Source organism: Muntiacus reevesi, chromosome 8 (assembly GCF_963930625.1).
Source record: "Muntiacus reevesi chromosome 8, mMunRee1.1, whole genome shotgun sequence".
NCBI lineage: Eukaryota > Metazoa > Chordata > Mammalia > Artiodactyla > Cervidae > Muntiacus > Muntiacus reevesi.
In genome coordinates, this window is record NC_089256.1 from 27,545,339 (window position 1) to 27,561,330 (window position 15,992).

The following is a 15,992-nucleotide window of genomic DNA, read 5'->3' on the forward strand; positions in this document are numbered from 1 at the left end:
TGGAAACGGACTAAAGAGAAAAATAAAAGGAAGTCTTTCCAGGGAAGTCTGGGTATCCAAATCATCCCACATGTCAAACAGCTACAGTCCCCAGAGGATGAATGGGAGACCAGTGGAAAATTCTGGAGTGTTCTTGCTCACTGGGAAAATTCATTCCATTCTTCTCTAGTACTGAGCTTCCCAACCTAATGTGTCCATAGAGGCAGCCCTGTTGTGATGTCTAAACAAGATGATTTTGGAGTCTCATCCCAGGACAGGCATGTAAAGTAAGTTGTTAAGTTACATGAGCATGTGCACAATTCTGTTCTTTTCACCTTGCATGGTGAGTTGATTGCCTTGTCTTATTTACTGCCATTTTTGGCTTATGTCAAAACATAGTCCCCTGAAATCTTCTTTATGCAAAATATTAATTCTGTTGAAATGGATAATTCTATGTATTTGCTGAAAAACAAAATGAATCTTCTTAAAAATCAAGGATTTTATACTGTGCCCAAAGAATAGGACTGCCATAGTGCTGAGATCCAGAAAAAAATACATGTATATAGTATATATAAAGGTACCCTGTGCAAGAGAGAGAGAAAAAAGAATATTTGGTTATTAAGATAGAAAGCCTGAAATATGATAACAAATCTGTTGCCCTTAATCAAACCAGACCAACAATCAGCATATTTGGTCTCCATAATTTTCCAGGAAACCTTTTAAGATCATGCATTTTGGTCCTCTTAAAGAAATATGGCTTCTATAAATATGGCTTCTTCAGTGGCTCAGAGAGTAAAGAATCTGCCTGCAATGCAGGAGAACTGGGCTCTATTCCTTGGTTGGGAAGATCCCCTGGAGAAGGAAACGGCAACCCACTCCAATAATCTTGCGTGGAAAATCCCATGGACAGAGGAGCCTGGCAGGCTACAGATCATGGGGTCGCAAAGAGTCAGACATGACTGATTGACTAACACACACACATATTCAGTCTTAAGAACCAAAATGAGTGATTTGATAGAATATATTGCCCTGGTAATACCTACTCAGTTCTGGCCTCCTGTCCTCAAGAGGATTTTTTTTCTTATTTTAATTGGCTTTGCTCCTTCTAGAGCCACCCAGCGCTGATCACCCCACTCCCATCCAAGCCTGAACTTCCCCCAGCCACTGTGCCACCACCCACCCTAGTTGTCCCACTAAAAAACCTGGAAGTCTCTCCCTTAACTGCACATCCGAGCAATCACCCAGTCCTGCTATTCACCCCAGGGAAGAGCCCAGCAGATGTCTCCTCACCTGCATCGCCAGCATCTTGGTCCAGGCTATCTACATCACCCACCTGAACAACTGAAATGTCCTCCTAATTGTGTCCACTCTCATTTTCTACCAACCTGCTCTCCATACAGCAGCAGAATGAGCTGAAAATGAAATCGTGTCCCCTTCTTGACCTTTGAATTTACTGTCCATTTCCCCCAGAATCATGATGGAATCCATCCCCTACTGCCAGCCACGTTCCCCAAGATCTGGCCCCAGCCACCCTCTCCAGACTCCACAGGGGCACTTTCCCCCACTCACCACATCAGGTCTCTCTCCGACTTCCTAAGGCCCTGCTCTGTGCCTTTGCAGGGGTTTCACACCTTTTCAGTCCTTGACCTGGGGGTGCTTTTCCCTCCCTGGAAGCCAGGACCCTCCCTATGCCTCCAGACTGCTTCCGTTCCTAACCCCTCTCACAGTGTGGTCAGTAGGAAAAAGCCTCTCCAAAGATGTCCACGCCCTAACCTTTGTAACCTGTGAATATATTGTCTTGCAGGGCCAAAGGGACTATGCAGATGTGATCAAGAATCTTCAGATGGGAAGAGATTGCCCTGGCTTATCCAGATGAGCAAGACACAATCACATGAGTCTTAAACAGCAGAGAAACTTTCTCACCAGGAATCAGACATGAAGACAGAGATGGGTCAGAGAGACGTGATGGGTCGGCTTTGAAGATGGAGGGAGGAGCCATGAGTCAAGGATGGAGGGTGGCTAGAAAATGGCAAAGGCAAGGGTGTGGAATTCCCCTGGAGACTCCAGAAGGAATGCTGTCATGCCCACAGTTTGGCTTTAGCCTGGCAAGACCCGTGTTGGATTTCTGACCTCCACAACTTGGAGATGAATGATTTGCGTTGTTTGAAGTCACTAAATTTGTTAAAGCGACTGTAGGAAGCTAGCACACACAGCAATTGTGGTCCTTGTCATCCCTGTAAGATTAGTTAATTACACCAGGTGGTGATTAAAAAACACAGGCTCTGGAGTCAGACAGACAGAGTCAAGCTCGCACTGTTCGTCTCACCAGCCAGGTGGCTTTAACCAATTAACCTAGCCAACATTATTGTTGTTCAGCAGCTAAATCGTGTCCAACTCTTTGTGACCCCAAGGACTGCAACTCACTAGGCTTCCCTGTCCTTTACTATCTCCTGAAGTTTGCACAAATTCATGTCCATTAAGTCGGTGACGCTATCCATCTTGTCCTCTGCTTCCCCCTTCTCCTCCTGCCCTCATTCTTTCCCAGCATCAGGGTCTTTTCCAAATGAATCGGCTCTTCCCTTCAAGTGGCCAAAGTACTGGAGCTTCGGCTTCAGCATCAGTTCTTCCAATGAATATTCAGGGTTGACTTCCTTTAGAATTGACTGGTTTGATCTCTTAACAAATATGCTAAGCTTCAACTCCCTGATCTGTAAAAAGAGAATAATAATGCTCATCTCCAAAGTGGTCATGAAGACTCAGTAATCAAATATGAAGAAGTATTTAGCATAGTGACTAGCACAGACTAAACCTTTAGTAACTGGAGGCTGCAGTGAGTATTACAATTCATTGTCTGATTATTTCTTTTTGACTCCAAGGGTCTAAACAGACAAGCACTATGATTTGATTGCTCATTGCTGTATTTCCAGAGACAAACACAGAGGGGGATGGAGTAAGTGTTGAACACAAAAATGAATGGATGAATGAATGAATGGATGGATGGTCAGATGAATGTGTTTATATGAAAACACTTTAGGCTTAAAAAGTGAGTTTGGGCTTCCCTGGTGGTGCGGTAAATAAGAAACACCTGCCAATGCAGGGGACATGGGTTCGATCCCTGGTCCAGGAAGATTCCACACACCATGGAGCAACTAAGCCCATGTGCCATGACTACTGAGCCCACGTGCTGCAACCACTGAAGCCCACACACCCTAGAGCCCTGTGCCCCACAAGAGAAGCCACTGCATTGAGAAGCCCGTACACTACAACCAAGAGGAGCTCTCCCTCCCTACAACTAGAGAAAGCCCACACAAAGCAAAGACCTAGGGCACCTCCTCAAAATAATAATAAATAAATAAAAGTTTTTTCAGTGTGAGTTTTGTCCTATCAGTGACTGACACAGACATGGGGACCAAACCCAGATCTAGCCTGAGAACCTCCACTCTCAGACAGGGACAGAAGACCATCTTCCATCCTTGCCTGGGATGCCAAACTCTATTATAAAACATTTACTTGAGAAAAGTATCAAACGTTTATTTCTATTACAGATAGCACCCAAACATTTCCCAAATGACTTCTGAAATCAGTCCTGTGTTGTTTTGGGTTTTTTTTACATTTTTAAACGTTTCCAAAGTCTTCTGAAATTTGTCGTGATTGACACAGGTTTTTGAGTTCAGTAATATTACCATTCATGCCACATTTTCACCTGATTTCCAATCTTTTGTGGTCTCCTTGATTAGTAAGGCACTTGATTTTATCTTTTAAAGAAAGCCTTTGAATGTAGCAAAAATGTTGAAATGATTCATCCATCATAAGAAAAGACTTCAAAGAGTTCCAAGTTAAACTTCAGAATTCTGAGGAGCACAGGAGACAGTCAACTTCTTATATTTCAACTTCAGGACAATGAGCCTAGCAGAGAATTTTGCTAAAAATGCCTAATGAGCATGTTAGTCACATCTAAAACTCATCTGTCGTCCACATGTTCACATTCATACAGATACAGCGTGTGCATTTCATCAGACATCCATTTATTATGTAGCAAGATACAGTTTAGGCTATTCATTTCCACTCATCCATTCCCCGAACATCAGAGCCCACTGTAAGAGAAAAACAAAGTAAATTCCTTAGGATGGGAGCCGTGCCTGACCAAAGCCGGAGAAAGGCATGGCACCTGATTCAAGCTTGGTCTACACAGGCTTTAGTTGGAAACATAAAGGTGATTTCCATCAAATGATTATTTTTAAATTGACAATTCAGAAATGCCTCTCTTTCATACGTCTATGAATTCTACCTTATATTTTCAAAGCAAGCATTTGGACTCAGTTTTTAAAAGGACAAAAGATAGTGTGCATTTAGTTTTAGAAAAGATCTTAGGAATGAGACTGAAGGCTGAAAAATGAACGCACAATAAAAAAAAGAACTCTCATTTTAGTAGGTCTTAAAAGTTCTCATCACAAAAAGAAAACATTCTATAACTATGTATGGTGATGGATATTAACTAGACATTGCGGGGATCATTTCAAAATGCATATGAATATTGAACTCATTGTGTTGCACACCTGAAATTAATATAGTGTATGACAATTATGTCTCAATTTAAAAAAAGAAGAGAAGAGAAAGAAAGACCTCTTTTTACAACATACATTTAAAGTATGTAGTTTTCCATTTCTTACATGAAGTTAATGAGGGACTGCTAAATGGAAGGACTGTGAAATACAAAACGTGATGAAAGACACTCCCGGGGTGTCCACAAGCCCGAAGGAAAACAGGTACCCAAGGGTCCATCATGCTGGGCAGATTGCATTAAACAGCAAACCAGACATGCATAGAGACTCCAAGGAAAAGGCAATCAAGGATCCTTCAAGTGATATTGCCATTTAAATCAGATTTTAAGAGGTAAGTAGGATTTCAACATCCAGAGAAGACCCCAACAAGAACAGTATGACCACAGGCAAAAAGAGAAGGATGAGAAGGATGGTGTAAGGCAGCAGGTCGCTGAGAGGTGGGGTGGGTGGATGCTGGAAGTTAGGGGGATTGACAGTACCTTCCATGAAAATGGTAAATGAGAGCCAGGTGGTAAAAAGCTTCAAATATCGTGCTAGAGAGTTAGGTCATTTCTCTGCATAAAATGAGTACAGAGCAGGTTTTGACCAAAGAAGTATGTTAGGTGGGGGCTTCCCTAATGGTCCAAAGGTTAAGAATTCACCTTCCAATGCAGGGGGTGCAGGTTCGATCCCTGGACAGGAAACTAAGATTTCACATGTCTTGGGGCAACTAAGCCTGCGTGTGGCAACTACTGAGCCTGACCTCTCTAGAACCCATGCTCTGCAACAGGAAGCCCTTATGCCATGACTAGAGAGAGCCTGTGCTCCAAAATGAAGACCCAGTGCAGCTGAAAAATTTTAAATAGAAAAAGAAGAATGTTAGGTGAATCCACTAGGAAACCAAAGGACAAAAGTTGGAAAGAATGTGGGTGGAAAGATTTACTAGGAGATGGGAGATAGGGGTACCAGCTGACGTGAAAATCAGATGGGCCTCAACCTGAAAAAGCAATGGGGGCTACAGGAAAGAGTGAGTAAAATCCAGTACTATGTCAGTATCTGGTAATAGACCATCCAGGGAGCAAAAGATGATTCAAAACTTTCACCCTGGGAGAGGTGGAGAAACAGGAATGGTGTTAAGGAGAAAAAACTCAAGAGAGAATAAACATTTTTGCAAACAATTGATGTTCCCTTTATCAAAAAAAAAAAAAAAAAAAAGTGATGCCTGATTTGAGTCTTAGAGTCTTAAGTTTCGCTGGTTAAAAAGAGAAAGAAAAGAAGAGACACACTCTAGCCAGAAGGAAAAATATGAGTAAAGCCACAGAAGCGAGAACTCCGAGGACGTCAAAAGAGGAAGAAAGAAAGGACGGAGACATAAAATAGGACCAAGTAGCAGGAATGGCATGGAGAGGGGCGAATGTGAGAAATATTTAGGAGCAAAATCAATAACATCTGATGATGTGGGGGATAAAGGAGACGGGGGAGTCAGGAAAGTATCTCAGGTTTCAAGCTTAAGTGACCCCTGGGATTTCACTCCTACATTTGAAATGGAGAATAGACGCGGAGGAGGTGACAAACTGGGGAAAGATGATTGATGCCACTTGGCCGGTGCTGCGTCTAAGAGGTCTGGGAGACGGGGGCACAGTTTCCACCCGGAGATGAAGACGCAGGGTTGAGCCTCGGGAAGTGAAGTGCCGGTGTGATAATAAAGATGTAAGGGACATTCGGATGTGGGCAGTAAATAAAACCACACATTTGGGGGTGTCACTTTGAGAGAGCAAATAGGAAAGCACATATTATCTATCTCTCTCTGCAGACGGGAGACCTCAAAACTGAGCACCACTTAGATTAGAAGAAATCGTCTTAATGTCATAAAGAGACATGACTTTTATAAGACCAAGCAAACCTAACAATTGTGGCAAAGGACAACTCACAGTTCATTCATTAGCATGCTGTTTATTATTCCACTGACGATTTTCATCAACTGGATGAGCAAAAAAAAAAAACATGCCTTTCATTAATCCCTGCCGATAAGTGGAAATATCTTTTACTATCTTACTAAAATATCTTATTAATATCTTTAGTATCTTATTAAAATATCTTTTAATATCTAGGGCCATGCTTCCTGCTTTCTGTACCCAATGTTTCATTGTAATCAGCGCTCACACTTCAAACGTTCCAATACAGTACAGCAATCTGAGAGGCAATGCCATTTACGGAACGTATCCGTGGAATGCTCTGCCTGAAGACGAGAGGGTTCTTCATCCCATTCATAAAAAATTTAAGAATCTGGGTCTCCTTGATGAACAAAAATCTGATTTGGGGAAACTAAAAGCATCTTATTTAACAGAGCTAGCAAATCAGTAGCAGGCTAACTGACATGCACAGAGGAGGGGACCCACCCACAGAACTCTCTTTTCGAGACTTACATAAAAAGGTAGCAAGTGAATGACATCACCCTAAAAGGAGGCTCTCCGCTGAGCTGACACCACACTTAACAGAGGCTTGAAACATGAAGCAACTCAATCAGCTCGAATCCGCACGGCGGCAGAACCTGATCAGGAATTCTTCCTCCTGGAGTTCAATCAAAGAATAAACATCTAGAACCTCTGGGTCTTCAATTATTAAATGGAGCAACTTATGCAACCAAAGTCGAATAACCTCGCAGGTTTGCTGACCCCCCTTGGAGACAGAAACACCCAATAGTACAACCAGTGAAGCTGATCAGGGTTCCAAGGCCAGGAGAGCGAGAGAGAGAGGAGGGGTGAGGGTCTCGGGCCGCCTTCCAGCCTTAATCACAGGATACAGTGGCTCACTCGCCAGCTTCCCGCCCCGAGGTTTCTATCTCCCAGTCCCTCTGCCCGCCTGCCAACCCCCCTGGGGAGGCTGTGTCCTTCTTTCCTTTCTTGTGTCAGATTTCGGGCTGACACGTGGTAATTGATTCCGTCGCTGGTTAGACGGGTGTTAAGTGGGAGGGATGGAGTTTCAGTGAAAACAAATAGCACTTCATGGGTCTGACCTTTCCTCTTTGGAGCTTTTGTTGTGGTCGGCTCTGGGATGTGCAAGCTTAAAAACTCCGTGAGCCCGTCGTGTCTGTGTCTGCAGCTCCCCGGATTCACCTTCATCAGCTCCCAAAGTGCCGATGACAGCTAGATGGTTTCAGTGTCGCCCCTGGCTCGATGACAGCCCCGCAGCAGGTGGAGGCTCTGAGAGCTGGTGTCTGAGGCCGCGATGGCTGAGTGTGCCCGGAGCCTTCCAGGACAGCAGCCCTTCATGGAGAAGACTTCCATTCGGGGGATGAGAAGAAGAAAGCTTTTAATGACAATACAGCTGGTCCAAGCGCTGTTCCCGATCATCTGTGGTGCAGTTTCAATGTTCTGCTCCATCTGCCAGAAGGAGGCATCAACACTGAGCTTTCAGTTCAGTTCAGTCGCTCCGTCGTGTCCGACTCTTTGCCACCCCATGGACTACAGCACGCCAGGCCTCCCTGTCCATCAGCAACTTCTGGAATTTAACCAAACTCATGTCCATCGAGTCAATGATGGCATCCAACCATCTCATCCTCTGTTGTCCCCTTCTCCTGCCCTCAATATTTCCCAGCATCAGGGTCTTTTCTAATGAGTCAGCTCTTCTCATCAGGTGGCCAAAATATTGGAGTTTCAGCCTCAGCATCAGTCCTTCTGGTGAACATCCAGGACTGATCTCCTTTAGGATGAACTGGTTGGATTTCCTTGCTATCCAAGGGACTCTCAAGAGTCTTCTCCAACACCACAGTTCAAAAGCATCAATTTTTCAGCACTCAGCTTTCTTCACAGTCCAACTCTCACATCCATACATGACCACTGGAAGAACCATAACCTTGACTAGATGGACATTTGTTGACAAAGTAATGTCTCTGCTTTTTAGTCCCATGTGAAGTTCAAAGTGAGCCCAATAAAATACATATTTGGAGGTATTTGTCTTGGGGGCCCTCTGCATTTTTCAGACCCCCTTTGGGACTGAAGGGTGGAGTTCTGCAGAACTGGAAGGGCTGTCCATCCTCTGCAGATACTGACCTTGGCTGGAGAGAGCCACCTTGCACAAGATCACACCCTTTCCTGGGAAAGTTGGAACCCAACAACCAAATGACAGGTCCGCAGCATGAGAGCCTGACCACCTGCTCCAACTCAGCATGTCTCTGATGGCCATGCCAGCTTCCACAGGACTGCAGTCATCTGGTCCCACTTCTCCTCTGCCCCCTCCTGCTTCTTCCCTTACTGAATCACAGGCGTGTCCCTAACAAGCAAGCATGCCTAGGGCCCCTCCCAGTCTGCTCCCAGAACCCACCATTGCGGGAGAACACAACTCAGCTCGTAACAACACCCCGACAAGAATTTCAAGAGGCAGTTTGAGCGTGTTGCTGCGATGGCCCCTGGAAGCTTGGAGCAAGCGACGTTCACACTAAGTGAGGTAGAAAGGCCAGAAGGGCATGATGAGCAGCAAGGGAAGAACCAAAAGGCTCAGGGAAGTAAGTAACTAGAGCAACACACCACACAAGGCCAGAAAACCCAGCAGGTGCTGTTCATGGAAAGGCCCAGAGCGTTCTGCATTTACTAAAGCAACAAAGAGCGCGCTGGTATGGATGCTGGTATCAGCACCACTGAGAACCCCGGTGGGTACCATTCTCCATAGAGCAAGGCTGCTAGAAGAAGACATCATTACAGAAGTGGGCCCACTGATGACCATGAGGATCAGTTCAGTTCAGTCACTCAGTCATGTCCAACTCTTTGTGACCCCATGGACTGCAGGCCTCCCTGTCCATTGCCAAGTCCCAGAGTTTACTCAAACTCACGTCCATTAAGTTGGTGATGCCATCCAACCATCTCATCCTCTGTCGTCCCCTTCTCCTCCTGCCTTCCATCTTTCCCAGCATCAGGGTTTTTTCAAATGAGTCAGTTCTTCACATCAGGTGGCCAAAGGGGATAGTAGGAGCCAGGCAGCCAGGCTCAATTATCAGATGCCAGATATTATCCTACTGGAGAGCAAGGTGGGGGTGTGTCCTCTGGGGGTCATGCAGGCACGGATCAGAGATGAGAGAACAGCACCCCGAGAGCCCAAGCAGAGCAACCACCCAGTGTGCTGCTCAATCTACCCCAACAGAAGGATCGACACTGGAAGATCAGGAAGCTGGGGGAGCGAACCCACTCACAGTCATCACCCCAGTTCCCAAATCCATAATGGGAACAGACATACCTGGTGGTTGTAAATGTCTGTACAGATAAGAGCCATCACATTGCAGAAGGTTAAGAGGAAGTGGCTCAAACTCCTCCTTACCCAAACCAACTAGTAAATCAAAAACAATATCTCTCCTCCCCGCCACTGTATCCACAAGGTCATTCTCTACATCTGCGTCTCTATTCCTGACCTGCAAATGGGTTCATCTGTACCATTTTTCTAGATTCCACACTAACATAAATTTGTTATTCTCTTCCTGACTTATGCCACTCTGTATGACAGACTCTAGGTTCATCCATATCACTACAAATGACCCAATTTCATTACCTTTTTTATTAATATTCTATTATATATATGTGTGTGTGAGTGTGCTACATCATCTTTATCCATTTATTGACACATATACACTACCATGTGTAATATGTAAAATTGGTAAAATGTGTAAAATGGCCAATACTTTGGCTACCTGATGCAAAGAACTGACTCACTGGAAAAGACCCTGATGCTGGGAAAGACTGAAGGCAGGAGGAGAAGGGGACAACAGAGGATGAGATGGTTGGATGGCATCACCGACTTGATGGACAAGAGTTTGAGTAAACTCTGGGAGTTGGTGGTGGACAGGGAGGCCTGACGTGCTGTGGTCCGTGGGGTCACAAAAAGCCAGACACGACTGATCAACTGAACTGAACTGAACTGATGTGTAAAATAAATAGCTAGCAAGAAGCTACTATAGAGCAAGGGAGCTCAGCTTAGGGCTCTCTGATGACCTAGAGGGGTGGGATAGAAGTGGGGTGGGAGGGAGGCTCAAGAGGGAGGGGATATAATATGTGCACTGATAGCTAATGCATGTTGTTCCACAGCAGAACCTAACACAATATTATAAAGAAACTATTCTCCAATTAAAAAATAAATTTAAAACAAAATCTTGTCCTGGGGTGGGGAGAAGGGGAGGTTTGGATTTTTATTTATTTATTTATTTATTTTTAATTAATTTATTTTGATCCGAGGATATTTAATTTACAATACTGTGCTAGGTTTCTGCCATTGATCAACATGAATTAGCCACAGGTATACACATGTCCCCCCCATCCTGAACCCCCCTCCCACCTCCCTCCCCACCTTATTCCTCTGGGTTGTCCCAGAGCAATGGGAACTTGCGCTGGCCGTCTGTTTTACATATGGCAGTGGACATGTTGCAATGGTGTCCTCTCAAATCAGTCCACCCTCGCCTTCTCCCATAGAGTCCAAAAGTCTGTTCTTTACATCTGTGTCTCCTTTGCCTGGCCCATGTAGGATCATCAGTACTGTCTTTCTAAATTCCATAAATATACATATATAGCTTAGAACCCTTAAAGACCTAAAGGATGCAGGGTATCGCCCTATCACATCACCATTTAATTATTTAGTCTGGTCCCTGCAGAAATCATATGATTCCTGGAGGATGACAAGCTCCTGCAGATTTAAACAAGCTGCAGCCCATGGCTGGTCCAGGAGCTTCCTTGTCAGATAGTGTGTCTTCACTTAAACACAGGCTCAGGTACAGGGCATGCAGCCTTTGATCTGACGACTCTGTTCTTTTCATCCCTATCAAAAATGAGGATCAGGAACAGTTCACACTTGCTGAGAATGGACAACTGTGTTCACTTCCAGTGTTGACCCAAAGTGAAAGTGCAGATGTCAGTCGCTCAGTCGTGTCTGACTCTTGGTGACTCCGTGGACTGTGGCCTGCCAGGCTATTCTGTCCACGGAATTCTCCAGGAAAGCATACTGGAGTGGGTTGCCACTTTCCTCCTCCAGGGAATCTTCCTGACCCAAGGATCACACCCAAATCTCTGTGTCTCCTGCATGGGCAGCTGGATTCTTCACCACTGCGCCACCTGGGAAGCCCTTATGTATCCCACTGCTACTGCTGCTGAGTCTCTTCGGTGTCTGACTTTGTGTGACCCCAGGACTGTAGCCTGCCAGGCTCCTCTGCCCATGAGTTTTTCCAGGCAAGAATACTGGAGTGAGTTGCCATGTCCTCCTTCAGGGGATCTTCCCAACTCAGGGGTTAAAACCAGGTCTCTTACATCTCCTGCATTGGCAGGTGGGTTCTGTACCACTAGCATCACCTGGAAAGCCTTTCAGTATCCCAAACCCCCATGTTATTCTCCATTCTTGCATCCGTGCCTCTCCTTAGCTCATACTTAAGGCCACATGGAAGGTTCATTACGACCAGCTGATGGAGATGGAAAATGCCCAAGCTTGATGTATCCATGAGTCAGCTGAATATGAAGTGAGTGAAAGCGAAAGTCGCTCAGTCCGACTCTGCGACCCGATGATTTATACAGTCCATGGAATTCTCCAGGCCAGAATACTGGAGTGGGGGAGTGGGTAGCCTTTCCCTTCTCCAGGAGATCTTCCCAACCCAGGGATCAAACCCAGGTCTCCCACATTGTGGGCGTATTCTTTACCAGCTGAGCCACCAGGGAAGCCCTGAATATGGAGGCACAAGCCAAAGATGCCAGTGGCCACAGAACAGCCTCATTCAACTGGTAGCCTTGAGAGATATTGATTAAAAGAAGTCGCCCCAATGGCCAGGGCTTTGGAAGGAACACACTCTGTGCTAAAGGGGAATTGGAAGTCACCAGTGTACAAACAGCATTAGCTTCTTCAGAGTGATTGGACTTGAGTAGACAGGAACATCTCTGAGTAGTTTATGTCTCTGGCCTCCAAATTGAGCACCAGAACCACCTGTAAGGCTCTTAAAGCATATAGATCCCTACACCACCTCAAAATTACTGAAATAAAAAGCCCAGATTTGGAATTCATAAACCTATATTTGGGGAGCCTGGCATGCTGCAGTCCATGCGGTCACAAAGAGTTGGACATGACTCAGCAACTGAACAATAACAAGTCTATATTTTATGTGAGATCCTTAAATGATTCTGATACTGCTTGTCCTTGAACTGATGTTTGAGAGACATTTGTATGAGTAATTAGCAATGCCACAATAAAGAACAAGTGTATTGACAATTAATGCAAGCACACGACCAGCTCTATTGTGCTAATCATCCCACAACATATATATGTCAAATCATCACACCATACACCTTAAACTTACAGTGTTATAGGTCAATTAAACCACATCAAGTGGGAGGAAAAGAGGAAAAAGAAATCAAATTATTTAAAAACCAAGTACATGCGAGACTATGCCAACTTTTTAACTCTCACGACCACCCCACAAGGTTTGTGGTACTATTAACACCTTTTGGTAGATAAGAACAATGAAGTGACATGACTTACTCGAGGTCGTATAGCAAGTGAAGGAAGGAGGAAGGCAGTATTTGAACTTAGTCAGATTACCTGTGTTTCATGGTGATGCCCGGTGGAAAAGGCAGTCAAGAGAAGTGAAGAGGGAAGAAAAGTCTGTAAACCACAAGCAGGTACAGCTTGTAGGGCCAATTCTGTATTTACCTTAAATGAAGACAAATTGTTTTCCCAAATAGTTTAACTTCTTTGTCGCCTTACAATAGCATGTGAGCACCATCTAGTGGTTAGGTGAATCTGTTTGTTGAGTAACTAAGCAAGGTCAGTTGAGAGGAGCAAAAATATTACTAAAATTTAATAGGTGATATTAATAGTTCCCAGTTCCTGAGTGAATGAATCCCAACACCAGAAGGATACAGTAAAGATATAGAAAGAATTTCCCTGATGGCTCAGTAGTAAAGAATCCGTCTGCCAATGCAAGAGACATGGGTTCAATCCCCAGGTCAGGAAGATCCCCTGGAGAAAGAAATGGCAACCCACTCCAGGCAAGTATTCTAGCCTGGGACATCCCATGGACAGAGGAGCCTAGCGGGCTACAGTCCATGGGGTTGCAAAAGAGGCAGACACAACTTAGTGACTAAACAAATACAAGGGTATAAAGATAAGAAAAATAATCAAAACAGGTGATGTCAATAATAGCTGTGGAAAAGATGTCAGACCAGGTTTTGGTTTTTGCTTTTTAATGAAAGACAATAGTAATAAAATAGAAAAGAGAAAAGGCCATATGGCAAAACATTTTTAAGCTTACATCCTTATAATGAGTTTCCTACACTCACACACTAAAAACTTTTCATCACCAGTCACTTTTTCCAGGACTTACCTGTGGTCAGCATCCTTTGTCTGTCCAAGTGTTAAGATCTGCTCCCATCTCTACTGCACAAGATCTCATGACTGCCCACAGGATGAAAAGTGCTGGAAGTTGAGAAGTCAGTGGTTTATCTTCTCCCTGATGTCCACGAGATCCATCTTCTCTCAACATCTATTGAACCCAGATACAGAGAGGCAAGGCAGGGCGGTGCTGAATTTACACAATAAGAGTCAGTTCACTGTGTGAGAAGCAGACCCTGAAATAAGGTAGAAAGGGCCATGAGTGGGAGATGATGTCAAGGCCCAGGAATCATTACCCAGATCCAGAAGCAGGGCATAAGATTTGGAAGACAGAGGGGTGGTTCTGTGGATAGAGTCTGGCCTCCCCAACCTCTGGCAAGCTTTCTTCCCATCACCCTATAAGCAACAGGGTTCACCCCACAGGTTCTCCTACATTCATACTCAACTTTGCATGGCTCTTTAGGAGGATTCATTTCAGGAACAAATGTTCTCCTAATGTGTTCATGCATGCATGCTCAGTTGTGTCCAACTCTTTGCAACCTTTTTGCAGACTGTAGCCTACCAGGCTCCTCCATCCATGGGATTTTCCCAGCAGGAATACTGGAGTGGGTTACATTTTCCTCCACCAGGGGATCTTTCCGACCCAGGGATTGAACCCACATCTCCAGCATTGCCAGGTGGATTCTTCACCATTGAGCCACCTGGTTCTCCTAATATGAACCTTGAAAACTTAATGTTAATTGAAAGAAACCATATATAAAAGGTATATATTGTATGATTCCATTGACATGACATATCCTGCATAGATGAATCCATGGAGATAGCAGGGACTGGGGACAGGGGAGGAAGAGGACGAAACTGCTTAAAGGGTTTTTACTTTGGAGCGATGAAACTGCCCTGGAACTGAACAGAAGTGTTGGTTACGCAGCACTGATATTGTACTAAAGGCCACTGAATTTTTTCACTTTGGTTAATTTTATGTTATTTGAATTCTGCCTTCTGTGGCCAATCCGAGAAGTTTTTTTTTTTTTTTTTTCTTTTTAAATGATCTTTTGTCTTAGAATTTTAGGCCAGGATATTTTGAATTTTGAATATTTGGTGAGAATTGTTTATAAGATTTCATTGAAGACCTCAGGGCCCCCTTTAAAGTGAGAAGGTTATCAGAGCTTCTGTGTGAACAGGATCTTAATAGCGAGAAGAGAGAGAAAAAAGATATCACCTCGGCTCCTGGGAGGGAAAACAGAGCTCGTTCTTAGCAGTGAAATTGTTCTTAAAAGAAGATAGAAAACAAGCTACTCCCACTTCAGATCTGCGCTTTGTAACAGGGTCTGTGTTTACATGGGTGGGGTAGGATTCCTGACAAGAATCGGGGAGGTTCTTGTCTCTGGGGAGCTCCAGCTTCCTGCTCCTAGGGCACAAGAAACCCAGAGTCCGGAAGAACCCAGCGCTTCATCAGCAAATCTTTCTCTTAAGAAGCATCGAGGCAATCAGCGATTGGCCGACAAGCACAAATTCCAGACACACACCCAGTTAATGAAAACCACACACACACACACGCACACACACACACACACACACACACACACACACAAACTAAAGATATATTCTACCTGCCAGTGACAATCTGGAGCAGGAAAAGCGGATGGAAAATAGCCCAGGGGTTGGGGAGCAACTTTACTCTGAATATTCTACATCTAAGGGGAAATTGAGTTTCTCAAAAATAGGCTTTCAGTTTACAAACATACTGTTTTTGCCAAAATGAATTCTTTCTTTTAGGTGCTTTGGGAAAACTTCAGAGTGCTCGGGTTTGGGGGCCAAAGACGCCCGCATGTTGCAATCCTAAACCTTTGGCAGTGACAAAAACATGTTTGCAAGTGGAAAATTTTCGGAGCAGGGCTTTTCGTGTTGTTTTGTTTGGGTGCGTGTTTGTTTGCCTGTTCAGTGCCAAAGGATTTCCTCCACCTCTTCCCAGAACCAGGGAGCGGGAGTCAGCACTCCATTTGGGATGTTGGCTCCAAAACACCTGTAACCCCCAGTTTGTATATCCCCAGCGCCTTGAGGCAAGAAAAGCAGTCAGGAAGCTTAAAGAACACCCTGTTCCTGCCTTCACACTGAACGTGAAGC

The 15,992-nt window shown here is 44.6% G+C and overlaps 1 long non-coding RNA gene across 1 annotated transcript in view; it reads right to left on the reverse strand.

Annotated features, from left to right (window-relative positions):
• Nucleotides 1-7,016, reverse strand: part of LOC136173413 (uncharacterized) — an 84,298-nt gene extending 77,282 nt beyond the window's left edge. Inside the window, exon 1 of the long non-coding RNA XR_010664220.1 lies at nucleotides 6,947-7,016. This is a non-coding gene — a long non-coding RNA (uncharacterized lncRNA). The remainder of the gene's footprint in view (nucleotides 1-6,946) is intronic.
• Between the last annotated feature and the right edge of the window lie 8,976 nt (nucleotides 7,017-15,992).